The sequence below is a fragment of the Octopus sinensis genome, linkage group LG2 (genome assembly GCF_006345805.1).
Source record: "Octopus sinensis linkage group LG2, ASM634580v1, whole genome shotgun sequence".
NCBI lineage: Eukaryota > Metazoa > Mollusca > Cephalopoda > Octopoda > Octopodidae > Octopus > Octopus sinensis.
Window position 1 is genome coordinate 66208955 of NC_042998.1, and position 14855 is coordinate 66223809.

Here is a 14855-nt window from a genome sequence, read left to right on the forward strand (position 1 = left end):
ATTTATTAAGAGGACATTTTTTTCAGTAGAATATATCTCTGCTACAAAACAAATTACAACAAATAAATATGTGTAAGAATTAGTAGTTCCTCAATTGTATATATACGGGTTTTCGTTCGATGAAGCTATATGTTTGTTGGTAAGCATATGTCTGATGCACATGCTTGATATATTGTAGGCATGTGAGTGGAGATGTCGACGAACTTAGCATTCAATGAATCAAAGACATTTGGTACAACAGGACTGATATATTGATGAATAAAATGTGTCACAAACATAAAGATTAATGTTTGCTATCTTTCAATGGGGATTTGCACGAGACAAGATGTATGTGTTTTACACAGTATTTCTGTATACAAGGATTACTATGGAAGTTATACATAAATACATTGTGAATTTGTGTGGTATATATATATATATATATAATATATATATATATATATATATATATATATATACGTACATATATATATATATTATATATATATATATATATATATATACATATATATACATATATATAAATACATATACATATATAGATACATACATATATATACACATACACATATATACACATACATATACATACTTAAATAAATACATACATACATACATACCTATAAACATTATGTTAGGGGCTATTTCAAATTATACAAACAAACACAGCCACACGTACACGACGGAAAGAAATCGGATACACAAAAGGTGAGAATTGCAAAAGCGATTTTTTTTTTTGTACTTGTTTCAGTCATTTGACTGCGGCCATGCTGGAGCACCGCCTTTAGAGTGATGAAAGAGTACAGCAGGGATCACCACCTCCTGCCGGAGCCTCATGGAGCTTTTAGGTGTTTTTTTTCGCTCAATAAACACACACAACGCCCGGTCTGGGAATCGAAACCGCGATCCTCCGACCACAAGTCCGCTGCCCTAACCACTAGGCCATTGCGATTATCTATAAAAGTACAAACTAAAGATGGTAACTGAATGAAAATTCAAGTAAACACATTAAATATTGTCTGGCTATATATGCTTCCGAAGTGAGACCATGAATATTTTTATCAGTATTGCTGTTGTTGTTGTCGTAGTTGTTATTGATGTTGTTGCTTTCATATCAACTCAACAGATTAAACTGTTGGATAAGAAAAAACAGTTCTAACATCGGATTACAACAAGTAACTTTGGATGCCAAGAACCCTCCTATCGGGCTACAACAAGTAAACTCAATTGACAAAAACTTCACTAATTATCCTAGCTATCCCAATTAACACTGTTTTCTGGAATTGTACTGAACCGGGTTTTATGCCAATTTCCTCTATCCTTATGTTCAGATCATTAATGATAGTTCCCAATGCACCTATAACTGCACTTTCTATAGTCTCTGTAATTTTACCTGCGCTTTCTATAGTCTCTGTAATTCAATGGCTAGGTCCTGGTACTTTGTATTGATTTTTTTCATCATTTGGGTCTGTAAACTCAATTATCTGGTACTTTCTATTCTCTATCTACTACTACTAAATCAAGCACTATAGCTTCTATTATTCTTTGTCACAGGTTTCCTGCAGTCTCACATGCATAGCATGCTTGCTACCTGAAGCCCATGGTACCATACTATCCTTTCTTTTCAGCTATCTAATACTTTACCGATTATTCTGGCCGTTCTAATGAGGAAAAACATTTTATAACATTTCTACAGGGCACCCTATTCTAATTTCCTATATATTCCTCTTGATACTTTCTGATACTTTTCGCAAGAATCCAACAATTGTCACTAACTTCACATTCTACATTTTCCATAGCAGGGTTGTATTTATCTATCTTTTCGCCATCCTTCTTGACTATTCGTGGGTAAAAGGGTCATGCAGCATCAACTATACAGAATATGTGGTGCATCTCGTCTACTACCACTAAATCCAGTCTGTAATGCTCTAACACCTGATATGTTGGAATCAGAAAATTGCATTAGAGGGGGAAATCATGCAGATAATGTATTTACTTTTCTCAATATCTAGCATCAGCAACAATGTTAAACTATACCAGAAGTGACACAGTGAGTAACAATATATTTACCATCTTTTTTTTTAATTTTCGAATGCACTTTTAATCCTGCACCGTTTAACGTTTTTCAAATATGTTCAATATTACGCTAAAATAGTCTAGTTAGATTTCAGGTGAAGAAGAAAGAACTGATGTAATGAAAGTTCTCTCTCTCTCTCTCTCTCTCTCTCTCTCTCTCTCTCTCTCTCATTTAGGTTACACCGCGAATTAACTGACGTAGATGAACCGTAAAAGACCTGGTCATCTGTTCTAGGTTTTCGAAACAAGAAATATATAACTGCATCACAGCAAGTTATGTGAATGCAGATTGGCAGGTCTCTCTACTTCGTAATCCTCATTGTGACCAAGAAGGAACAGTTGCAAGAACCAGAAAGCTAAGAACATCCATAATAGCAACTCCACCTCAAAACTAAGACGACCATTACCAGCGACGAAAGCATTAAAATTATGGAGCTTTCTATTTCTATTAATCACAAATGTAGATGGCGCAAAGCGATGTGTTTTGTTTAGGGTTAAGTAGACGACTTCATTTTTATGAGAAAAAAATTATAGAATAGAACATACTACGTCGGCCGATACAAAGGAATGTCTGAAATGGACTGGGTGCTCTCTGTGTTCTGCAGCAAGGGAGAGAATACATGGAGACACGGACGCTCTTCACGACAAATCCTCCTGTTAAATGGTATGTGCTGGTACAATTAAACTTGGAATGAAGTGTTGCAAGTGACCTACGTACTACTCCTCAGATTTGAAATTGTTATCATGAGAACACTCATAAAAAAATGAGCACTTCAAAGGATTGAGATCCTTCTCCACAACAAAATTCAAGAGGATTTTCAAAGTAATACTACGAAGTTCAAATTGCGTCTGAATACCTTGGCGCTATTCCGGAATATTTTCGCTAATACGGACTCGTTTTATCTGTAGTCAGAGAGTTTAAATGACATTGCAAACAGCGAACTTTTGTTGCTTAGTTTCCATGGTGATGGAAAGGGATTTTAAGCTACGCCTGCTGCTGATAGCCACAATTAATGCATAAACAAAATTGGCAAGCTACGCCTGAACAGTCAGGGTGACAACAGAAATACACACGTCTGAAGTAGCTCAAGGCGAAGTACCCTAAACTAATTAATATGCACATAATTACGGAGACGTAGGAGAGAGTTCGAACAGAGACATGGCCTTTGCCAATTTCTGAATCTTTGGTGGCGGAATTTTTTAAGAGGAGTTAAAATAACATATTCTGAGTATTGGGTCAGTGAGTTTCTGGATGACAGTCACCAAATTCTGTTATCTTACCGTTAACTTTTGTTCCATTTTTAACTCCTCTTCACATAAAAAAAGTAAGTGTGTATTGATTCCAAAATTTTAACTGTTATATGTGACTCAATAGTTGTATGGCCATGCCAGTGATTAGCTATCAATCTAGAAGGATTTTATTGTCATGGGAAATCCTAACACGGTCTCTTCCCGACAACATTTTTTTTCTCATAGCTTCATCCATCACCGCTCTCCCTTATTGTCATATAGAAACGACAAAATCCCATGAGATAATACTGTAATTAATGTTTCGAAATGTTGCCCTCCACCAATGAATTCTGGTAAACGTGTATGTATAAGGTTATGGTGAAGCTTTTCACAGTACGCAGGCAACGCCGAGCGTCTTGGCAGATTAATTTGACAAAATGTCTCATACATAATCAAGAGCATCTTTCAATGCTTTTATTGACCCCACCCCGCACAAAAAAGGATTACCTCAACATGCCTCTCTTTTGCATTTGATCAAACGTCTATGTCAAGGAACGAAATGTTGATCCTACACAATCCTCCAAGGTTTTCCTTTCCAACTGTGATATATTCAAATAAAGATTCCCCTTGTTTGATGTCTTATGTATAGATATGTTTGTGGAAAATAAACAGTCGAGATATTATCGTTGTTGTCATTTCCATTTTTCTTCCTTTTTTTTTTTTTTTGGAAACAAGATTAATTCTAGATTTCTTGGTTTTTTCCATTATTTTTGCATATTTATTTCTGAAATTGTTTTTAAAAGATTACATGTTTAAGCAGTCGTACTCTACATATTGTTGAATAACTAAGAAAATATTCTCGGTAGGAGTGGCTGTGTGGTAAGTAGCTTGATTAGGAACCACATAATTCCAGGTTCAGTCCCACTGAGTGGCACCTTGGGCAAGTGTCTTCTACTATAGCATCGGGCCGAACAAAGCCTTGCGAGTGGATTTGCTAGACGGAAACTGAAAGAAGCCTGTCGTATATATGTATATATATGTATGTGTGTGTATATGTTTGCGTGTCTGTGTTTGTTCCCCCAACATCGTTTTACAACCGATGTTGGTGTGTTTACCTCCCTGTAACTTAGCAGTTCGGCAAAAGAGACCGATTGCATAAGTACTAGGCTTCCAAAGAATAAGTCCTAGTGTCGATTTGCTCGACTAAAGGCGGTGCTCCAGCATGGCCATAGTCAAATGACTGAAACAAAGTAAAACAGAGTAAAAGAGTAAATGTACATTGTCTTTAAACATGAGAGAAACAAGGAAAGACAGAAAAAGCTTGAAACCCTCTACTAATTGCACGCTGTTTACGAAATTAGAAATCTAGGTTTTATCCATCAGTCGAATACAACGATACACATTTTATTTAAGAAGAGTCGCATCAGCGATAATATCTATTCTTCTTTATTTAGTCACGAGACTAGCAATGATGTACTGAGGGGTAAATCGAAATTATGGAGAATAACGCAAGACTGGTACTTTCTCGATAAATAAATAAAAGGCTAAAATTGCCCTTCCAGTGTTTGATAATAGAACATTGAAAATAACACAAAACAACTCTTTTGATGACCTGAACATTCGTAATCAATCGGTTAGGGGTAGGGAAGTTACCCATTTTCTTTATGGAAATGATATTAATCACTATTGTTTATTCCTTCTCGAGCCACGCCCGGTTCATAAGGGCCAGTTTTCTGGTTTCCTTGGCGTATAGATTCTCCACCTGGACGAGACGCCGGTTCGTCGCGGGTAAGCTGCAAGATGCAAGAGGAAAGCGTGAGAGAAAGTTGTGACGAAATGGTCAGCAGAAGTTCGCCATTACCTTCTGCCGGAGCCGCGTGGAGCTTAGGTGTTTCGCTCATAAACATACACATCGCCCGGTCTGAGATTCGAACCCGCGATCCCTCGACTGCGAGTCCGCTGCTCCAAACATTAGGCCATGTGCTTTCATATTTATCACTATAGAAATAAGAATAAAACAGATTGATTAATGTTTTCTAGGTTTTGTAGGTAGTAAAGAAATGGATATTTATATTATCAGCCCCCACCTCCAAATGATATATAGTAAGGTTGACAGCGTCTATATTTAAAATTAGAGCATTAAGAACTATCGGTTTCAAAATGTTGGCACAAGGCCAGAAAGTTCGTAAATGCGGGTTAGTCGATTACATCAACCACAGTATTCAAGTGGTACTTACTTTGTTGATCCCGAAAGTATGAAAGGCAAAGTCGACCGTGGCGGAATTTAAACTCAGAACATAAAGACGGTGCATTTGACCCAAGAAGCTTCACGGTTCTGCGGGATCACCATCTTTAGAGCTGGTAGAAACACCCTTCCCACTACAGGCGCAAGCTCTGAAATTGTCATGGGGAGGGAGGAGTAATTGGTTACATCGACTCTAGTGCTTGACTCATACTTATTTCTTTGCCCCTAAAGGATAAATGGCAAAATCGACCGTGGCGGAATTTGAACTCAGAGCGTAAAGAGGGACGAAATGAAAACTGGAAGAAATACCTATTTCAAATTATGACACGTGATCAACAATTTCGGGGAAAGGGATAAGACTATGAAATAGACTCCATTGTTCAACTGGTATTTATTTTATTGTCGCCCAGAGGACAGGTGGTAATGTGGAACCCAAAACGTATTCACGGAAGACATATATCGTCGGCCATTTTCTCCGGCACGTTAATGATTCCAGGATATAAAGATTTAATTTTTCCGCAATGCTAAACAAATGCAAGTGTAAGTGATAAATAAATTAAGAAATAATAAAGTGAAACATAGGTTAGGTAAAAACAAAAAAAAATGACATACGTTAGCGACAGTGAGGAATAAATAAAATGAGGAAATTACAGAAAAGAAATGGAGAAATAATAAAGGATAATGGATGATTAATGATGAACTACAATTAATTAAGTAATGAAGGTAGGAGTGTTGAAGGTGGGAAAAGCTATAATAGGGATGATGGTAATAATAATGATTTCCATAACCCGCAAAAATATTTAATAAGCGCATACATTAAAGATACAATGAAAATATAGAAAGGGAATTAACAAGATTGTTATTACAATTATGTAAGAATGGATCTCATAATTTTCATATCGTTAAAGTGTTATTGATGCAAAAGAAAAACGTAATGCTACAATTATTCAGACGTTTATGTACGGAAAATATTGGGAAAATTGCGAGAACAATACAATTCAGCTACGTGACATATATATGAATAAGCATAACGATAAATGTAAGACGGTTGCCTGCTTGGAAGGTGATGAGGATATATAATGTGAATTAAAAGGGGATTAGATCAGTTGATATGAAGCGATGACTATTTGTAAAATATCTACTAGTTGCAGCTAGATTCATGCTGATGTTTTAGATGGAGACAGTGTGTGTACATTTGCAAGATGGAGAGTGTACATTTGTGCTTATGTTACTTGGGCAATTGTCAATCATGATAAACGTAAGATGTTGTAATGAGTGATGAGCATGATTGCGATCCTGTTTATATTAGGCTAACGGAATCCTAAGACATTTGAATTTTGCACATTATCTCCTTGCAAGGAACATCGTTTTGCATGCGATATTGAATAAAAAGTCGTTGATCGGTAAATCTTAAATGTTTCTTGCACCCAGGATCTAAAATTCTTAGGTTTACGTTTGCAACGATATTCAGGACCGGCGTCGTTATATGTCTCCACGTATACCTGGAAAAATTAGTCTGCAGGTTGCACATATTTCTAATGAGGATACTGGAAAACCATTCTTTTACAGGTGTATATATATATATATATATATATATATATATATATATATATATATATATATATATATATATATATATATATATATATATATGTATATTTGTGCGGATGTGTGTGTGTGTGTAACAATATGTGAATCGTTGGCGATTTTTTGCCCTGTCTCCCTTTTCTCTTGAACGTACCTCCATCTACTGTTTCTGACGAAGAACTTTCCTCAAAACGTAAAACAACCTTTCTTTCCTTCATTGGGCGTCTGCAAATACTTTACATGTACGACGTACTTGCATTGTTACATTTTCTGTTGCTTGTTCTTAGTTTTGGGGATTACTATATATATTATATATATATAATATATATATATATATACCTGTCATGAAAAAGAAACGACGATTGCGCTATAGGCAGATAGGAGTAAAGCCAACAAGTCAGCCAACAAAATTCTCTAACCAGACTGGTTAGATACAGTGAGTGTTTGTGAGTGTGTAGCTATGGATGTAAAAGTATACACCTGAGTAATATTTAAAAAATTCAGTTTAACCTTGCTGTAATATTATAAATATATTAGTCTTGAATTGGCGTAATTTTGAATTATTTCTTAAACATTCAGTATTTTGTGATAAAGCCTGTGAGTGCAACATGTAATTTGAGTTACCAAAGATTTATTATATTCCCTCTGAAATTTTCATGGCTTTTACATATCCGAAATGCATATGATTATTGTAGTACTCCGTTTCATTTAAGAAAACATGTAGTTTTAACATGTCCCGATGGCATTTAATTCCAATACAATAGGTTCATAAAATACCGTAGGGTTTTCATTGCATTCATCTAGCAACTCAGTTGAATAATATGCCCTTTATCAAGATTAAATCAACTTCAAAATTGCCCTTTCAAGAAAAATGTCATTATATAATGTGAAAAGAAATTTTATTTAGAAGCACAGCATAAACAATGGCAAAATTATTTGGAATAAGGACATGGCGTCCATGAGTGACCTACAAAATGTTTGCACATATATTTACAACAAACCATGTTTATGCATTAACCTTTAGTTAATGGAAATATTTCCCTATAAGGAAAGGGATGCAGAATGTCTTCCATTGTAGTGGTTGTCAATATTGCATGGATTTTGATATATGCAGCTCTTTGCCTCCATAAACTTTCCAACTTAATTTTAATTCTTTTCAAGCAGCATGATCTGTGCATGATCATTTTATAACATATGTAATAATATGGTATATTCTCACGTATTATATATCATTCAGGCACTTGTGATACGCTTGGCATTTAATCATTTTCAGGTGCAGAGCTTTTACTTTATCAATCTTTACGAACGAAGTTGATTTTCATAAAGGGTTCCGACATATTGAAGAAAACATAAAGTGCTTCCGTGTCAGGATACGCTAGCGTTATTCTACAATAAATATGTGAAAATATGAGGAAAAAGCAAGAATAAACGTACAGTTCTATATTTAAGAGATGAGGAATTATGTACATTATTTACAATAGTTACATTCGATGGGTATTTGTCCACATCTTGTTTGTTGTTTATCGGCTAATATACCCTCCAGCCTTCACCGTGTGTCTTGGGGAAATTTCGAAACTGGGTTCTCGTTCCTAAAGTATTTTTCGCTGTTGTTTTTGTTGTTATTATCATTATTATTATTATTATTATTATTATTCAGGTTACTACCTGGACTCGAACTCGGAATCATGGGGTTAGTAGCCCGCGCTCTTAACCACTACACCATATGCCCGTGGTGAAATACCTTAGGAATGAGAACTCAGGTTCGAAATTTCCCCAAGACACCTGATGAAGGCTGGAGGGTATATCAGCCGAAAAACTGTGTTACCAACAAACAAGATGAAGACAAATATCCATCAAATGTAAATGATGTAAATAATGAAGAATATACATGTCTAAGTTCTTTGTACAACCTAATAATATAATATATAAATGCATGATGACATCACAGAAATAGACCGAATCGAAATCTCTCGCTTGGCTGTCATTTGGAAAGATAAGACTCCAATCCAGTTGTGATAAATGATCGCCTTCTTCAGGATTTTTGAGACAAAATGTAACGACACATAAAATGTTCATCCAACGCAGCAGCACAATACAATTTTGAACAAATTTCAGGTAAAGTACATCCCATATTAAAGTACTGGCTTCATATCTCGGTCGTTGTACATGGTACTGAAGATGCAAATCTGTACCACATTGCAAACATTCGGGTATCCAAATATGTTATGTTACTATTCTCCTCACGACTTTACAACTGCTACAACAAATCTTTGTGTACAATTTAAATGCAGTTATATAGAACGCACCTTTGTCTATATCAGTTCCGTAGAAAACGGTCATGGATACAACGCATATAATTCGTTTGTTTATAATGATATCAAAGGATCTCCATAGATATAAAGTAGCAACACCTATATTATATTAAATATATTATTTCTAGCACCTGTGCCTATAGCACGTAAGAAGCACTACACTTTGGAGTGGTTAGCTTTTAGAAGGACATCTAGCAGTACAAACCAAACGAGATCAGATGCGAAATTGCTGCAGCTTCACAGCGTACCAGTTGTCCTTCATCCCACCCAGCCCATGCCAGCATAGGAAACGAACGTTAAATCATGATGATGACGATATATATATATATATTAATATATATATATATATATATATATATATATATATATATATATATATATATTATTAGTGAATTGAAGAAATGGAGTTGAACGAAGATTGAACAGAAATCGTTTTATTCTACACGTGTTTCGAAAGGCACAATTTACCAAATTCCGATTGAATAAGGAGACCATATTGTGTATTTCTCTTCAAGAAGAAATAGGAAATCCGTTGGAAAAAACAAAAACAGAACAGAGGCGGAGCAAAACAAATCGAACGAGGCTCCTAAGAGCCATGGCCAAACTCTGCTGTGATTTTTGCTACCAAGGTATTGGTTAAACTTTTGATTAATCTGCAACAAGATTATTCATCTTTCTATTTCACAAAATATATATATATATATATATATATATATATATATATATATGTACGATATATATATAATATATATATATATATATATATATATATATAATATATATATATATATTATACATACATATATATATATACATATATATATATATATAATATATATATATATATATAATATATATATATATATATATAATATATATATATATATATATATATAATATTATATAAGCATGTATACGAATAAATTAAATATATACGAAGTGGTATAAAGAACGTTCCGGATTAGGTATGTTTAATAAAAAAGAATACATCTTTACATACGTTTTAACATCATCTCTTTCAAAATAGTCACCTTGCCCTGCTTTCTACCCATATTCGAGATCCAGCTAGAAATTTGTTTTCCGTAAGTGGATCGAAAACCTTCTGTGAGTCGCTCTGAATTTCGACACGGTGTTAAAACAGCGAACTTTGAACTGCATTTTTATTTTGCTGAAGAGATGAAAGTCTCCAGGTGCTAAATCTAGCGAACCGAGTGGGTGTGGAAGCGATACCATGTTGTTTCTGGTGAGAAACTCACGAATGAGTAGATCCCAGTGACAGGGTTCATTTTCCTCTTGAAGAATCCAATTCTTCGCGCTCCAGAAATCCTGTCGCTTTTTGCCGAAGGTACTCCTTCAAACAATTGAAAACGTCACAGTAGAACTTTCGATTGAGGGTCTGTCCCTGGGGTGTGAATTTTTTATGCTCGATACTGCGTATATGGAAAAATATTTTTTTAAATGATGCGCATGCTCCACATTCAGCTGCGGCTCTGTCATACCTTCTTTGGTCGTGATGACGGGTTCTTCCATTGTGATGACTACTGCTGCTTCTCAGAGCCGTACCCATAGACCCAACTCTCGTCACAGTTGACGATCCTCGACATGAAGGACGGGTCATCAGCAACACGCAAAAGGCGGCATTGACAGAGTTTAACGTGATAATTTTTTACTCATTGATCAGCAGGTGGGAAACGAACTTGGCAGAGATGCGTCGCATCTTCAACTCAGACATTAGGATTGCCTATCCGGATCCATACGCCAAACCATCAATAGCAGAAACATCGCTGATTGTCCTCAAACGATCCTCCTGCAGAAGCTGATGAATTTTTTCCACGTTTCCGGGTGTGAAGTTCGTGGCAGATTTTCCAGTTTGATCATCATCTTCCAAAGACGCTCTACCACTTTTGAAGCGCCCCTACCACTTGAAAATTGCGTACGACACTTTGTCTCGTTACTGTAAACTGTCTCTGTAGCAGACTTCCCAAGTTTAACGCAAAGTTTCACGTTTGATTTTTATTCCAACTTCATGTCCAGGACAATGTCCATACACTCAACCATAATTTATATTTCTTGCTTACATGTTTTCTCTTTGTATTCTTCCTCCTGACGAGAACAGCTCTCAGCTGCAGGTTGCTACCCAGCTTGATGGTAGAACAAGCATTTGTTTGCGTCACCTTTTCTAGACCTTTCTCAGATTTCTGGGTGAGTAGGGCTTCCTTAGGGAGGGCTGTTCAGACGCTCTCGAACTCGCCAAAAGATGCTTTTGTTCTTTCAACAAAGCAGCGACGTTAGATGGGCTCTGAGCCGCCCGCGTGCAGATTTGTGACTATGCGCTCCCAGCCCGTTAAGCTTGCATATGTCACCAATTAAATAATAAGGTTAGAAATTCATGTTAATCAATTAAAACCAGTGGCATAGCATATTTTAAAAAATCTGAAGATTAAAAATTGTAATACACACAAAATTTAGAGGAATGACCACTAAAGTGGACACCCTATATGCTAAACATATAGGTAATGGCGATTTGACGACTATATTTAGCATATAGTGTATCCACTTTAGTTGTGATTCCTCTAAATTTGGTATATATATATATATATCCGCGCAATATATACACACACATTCAAGAATTGAATATGTATATATATATATATATAAATATAAATATAAATATAATATAAATATAAATATAAATATGTGTATAGCCATGGATATGTATTTGTAAGCATGCGTCTCTGTGTATGTGTAACAGTGCGTATGTTTGTGCTTAAGCACACACATACACGACTGTATGTGTACGTATCCATTTGAACATGTTTTTTGTATACTTGTCTCTATATATATGTCAATAACGTGGTTACACAGCTTGTATACATAATTTGTGTTACTTCGTTTTTTCCCCACCCCTCTTTTTTCTTTTTCCTTCCCCCTTTTCGTTCCTTTTTCTCTCTCTTCCTTTCTTTCGTTTTTTTTTCTCTAACTGATACTGGTGCATACAACTTTACGCCCCCCTCACTTACTTGTCTTAAGCTTTGCTCCGTAAATAAGGAACGCTACATTAACATCGATGATTTTAACTTGCGTGCGAGATAGATTGCGTATATATATGTATGCATGCATTTGTGTGTATATTTTAGATTTATATTTATACGTCTGTATATGTATGACGTTTGCACGCATCCTTCTGTGTATGTTGATATATATATGTACACTTTAATATGAATATGTATTGCAGTGTAATAATTATAATGCATTTTAATTTCTATGTATTAATTATATTTCCTTCATTAACGTCAATATGTATTTTATTCAATGCAAGGTTTTTCCTCGAATTTTATAATTTTTATACTTTTTTATATATACATATATATTTTTGAGCTCATTTTTTGTTTATCGCTCGAAGATTGACCGTTATTTCTAAAGGGCCAATCAAACAAGTCCATTTTTTTAAAGGCGTAGCGTTTGTAAGAGTCTGGATTGAATTGATATATCGGTTCCATTCTAACAAAAACTGTCTGATGAACGGCAACGAGAAACTCACAGTAACAGATTTTGTTGAATTTTCTGCTGCTTTAAATAAAGTATATATATATATATATATATATATATATATATACAGACAAGCGCCCAATATTACCCACAGTTTACTACACAATACACACAATAGACACATACATTCACAATCCAGCCAACTATATGCATATGTACATATAATGATTGAATGGTCGTTGACTCTTAAGAGTTCTTCAGTCAGGTCGTTCACGCTGCAGGCACATTGTAACCTAGTACTAGCTGTCGCATGGTCGGGTCGACTTAACCAGCTCCCCCATACCAATTCCACTTGGGGAAGAGGATATGTAATGAACTCCCTGCAAGACTATATATATATATATATATGTATAGTACTAAGGTCATACTGCTAGTGCATGTATATATGTGTATATATATGTGTACATATTACGTGTACATCTATTTATATACATCTACATGTAAAATACAAAGTGCCAAGTTATATCTTGATATCGCTAGTGATAACAATACTCAAAATATATAACAGACTGGAACTGTTAGCCCGTCTCTTGTAATTTCAATCAATTGTATCTTGTCCTCCTTCTTGTATAGAAGTGTGGCTACAATCCAGCCTACCAGTACTTCTGGGGAGGGGGCATTTTTGATTTTTATTCCGGGACGTCCTACGTCCCAGATATAAAGGTAAAATTTAAATATTTCCATTTTGTAAGTTCGAGTCGAGTACTCCCTTGCACGCTCCGTTGACTCGAACCTTGCTTCTATTGTGGCGAATTTACCGCCTCTGATTAGATAACTTTCATAGTCGCACCAAGTCACTTTTCGAAGGTGCTTTCCTCCATGTGTTCAAATCTTTTTCTCTACATTGTATACTTTATAGACAATAGTCTTTATCTTTAATTTAATTTTTTATTATCCATCTGGACTATTCCATTTCTGCACGCTAATTGTATTTTTAATTTATTCCCATTCATGTGAAACCACTTATTCAAGTTCAAATCATTGATGCAATTTTTTACCAATTGCTCTTTTTACTTTTGTTATGTTACTTTAGTTTGATTTTAATTATTACTTACTATATATAATTCAATTGTTATTATCATTTTTATTGTTAAAGTGAAAGAATCTGACATAAACTAGAGAAACGTTGTTGTTTCACTTTTAACACGTAATACTGAAATAGTGGAGAAGATATGATATTGCTATGGGCTCGCTCTAGGCAAGAAGTTGAACATTTTTTGCCCATGAAACTACATGGATCCTAGGTAAGGCATGTGTAAAATTTGAATGGAATTAGTTCAGTAGTTCTCAAGTTTTAGGGAATCGTAGTGGAGAAGATATGATATTGCTGTGGGCTCGCCCTAGGCAAAAAGTTCAAAATTTATTTGCAGATGACACTCCCATGACCCTAAGTAAGGCATGTCTAAAATTTGAATGAAATTGGTTGTGTAGTTCTCAAGTTTTAGGGAAACACACAGACAGACAGACACACATTCTCAGTTTTATATATATAAAGATATATATATATATATATATATATATAAAACAAACATATATATATATATATGCATATATTTATGCATGCGACTCTAGCCAATACTGCTTTCTCTCATCCTTTATCTAATTCCCTTTTCTCCTCCCTTCACCATTTTCTATCCGTCTCTCTCTCTCCCCTCTTTCTCTTTCTCTCTCTCTCTCTCGTTACTCACACCGGACCATAATCCAGCTTTCTCTTCCTCGCATGATCAGCTTTGTTTTTCTTTAACGACTGTCGTAAGAACAACACGCATCCTATCTCTCTCGTATATCGTTTCTCTTCTCAAAGAGAATATTTCTCCAGTATTCGTTACTTTTACACTCGATCTGGTCCATATTTC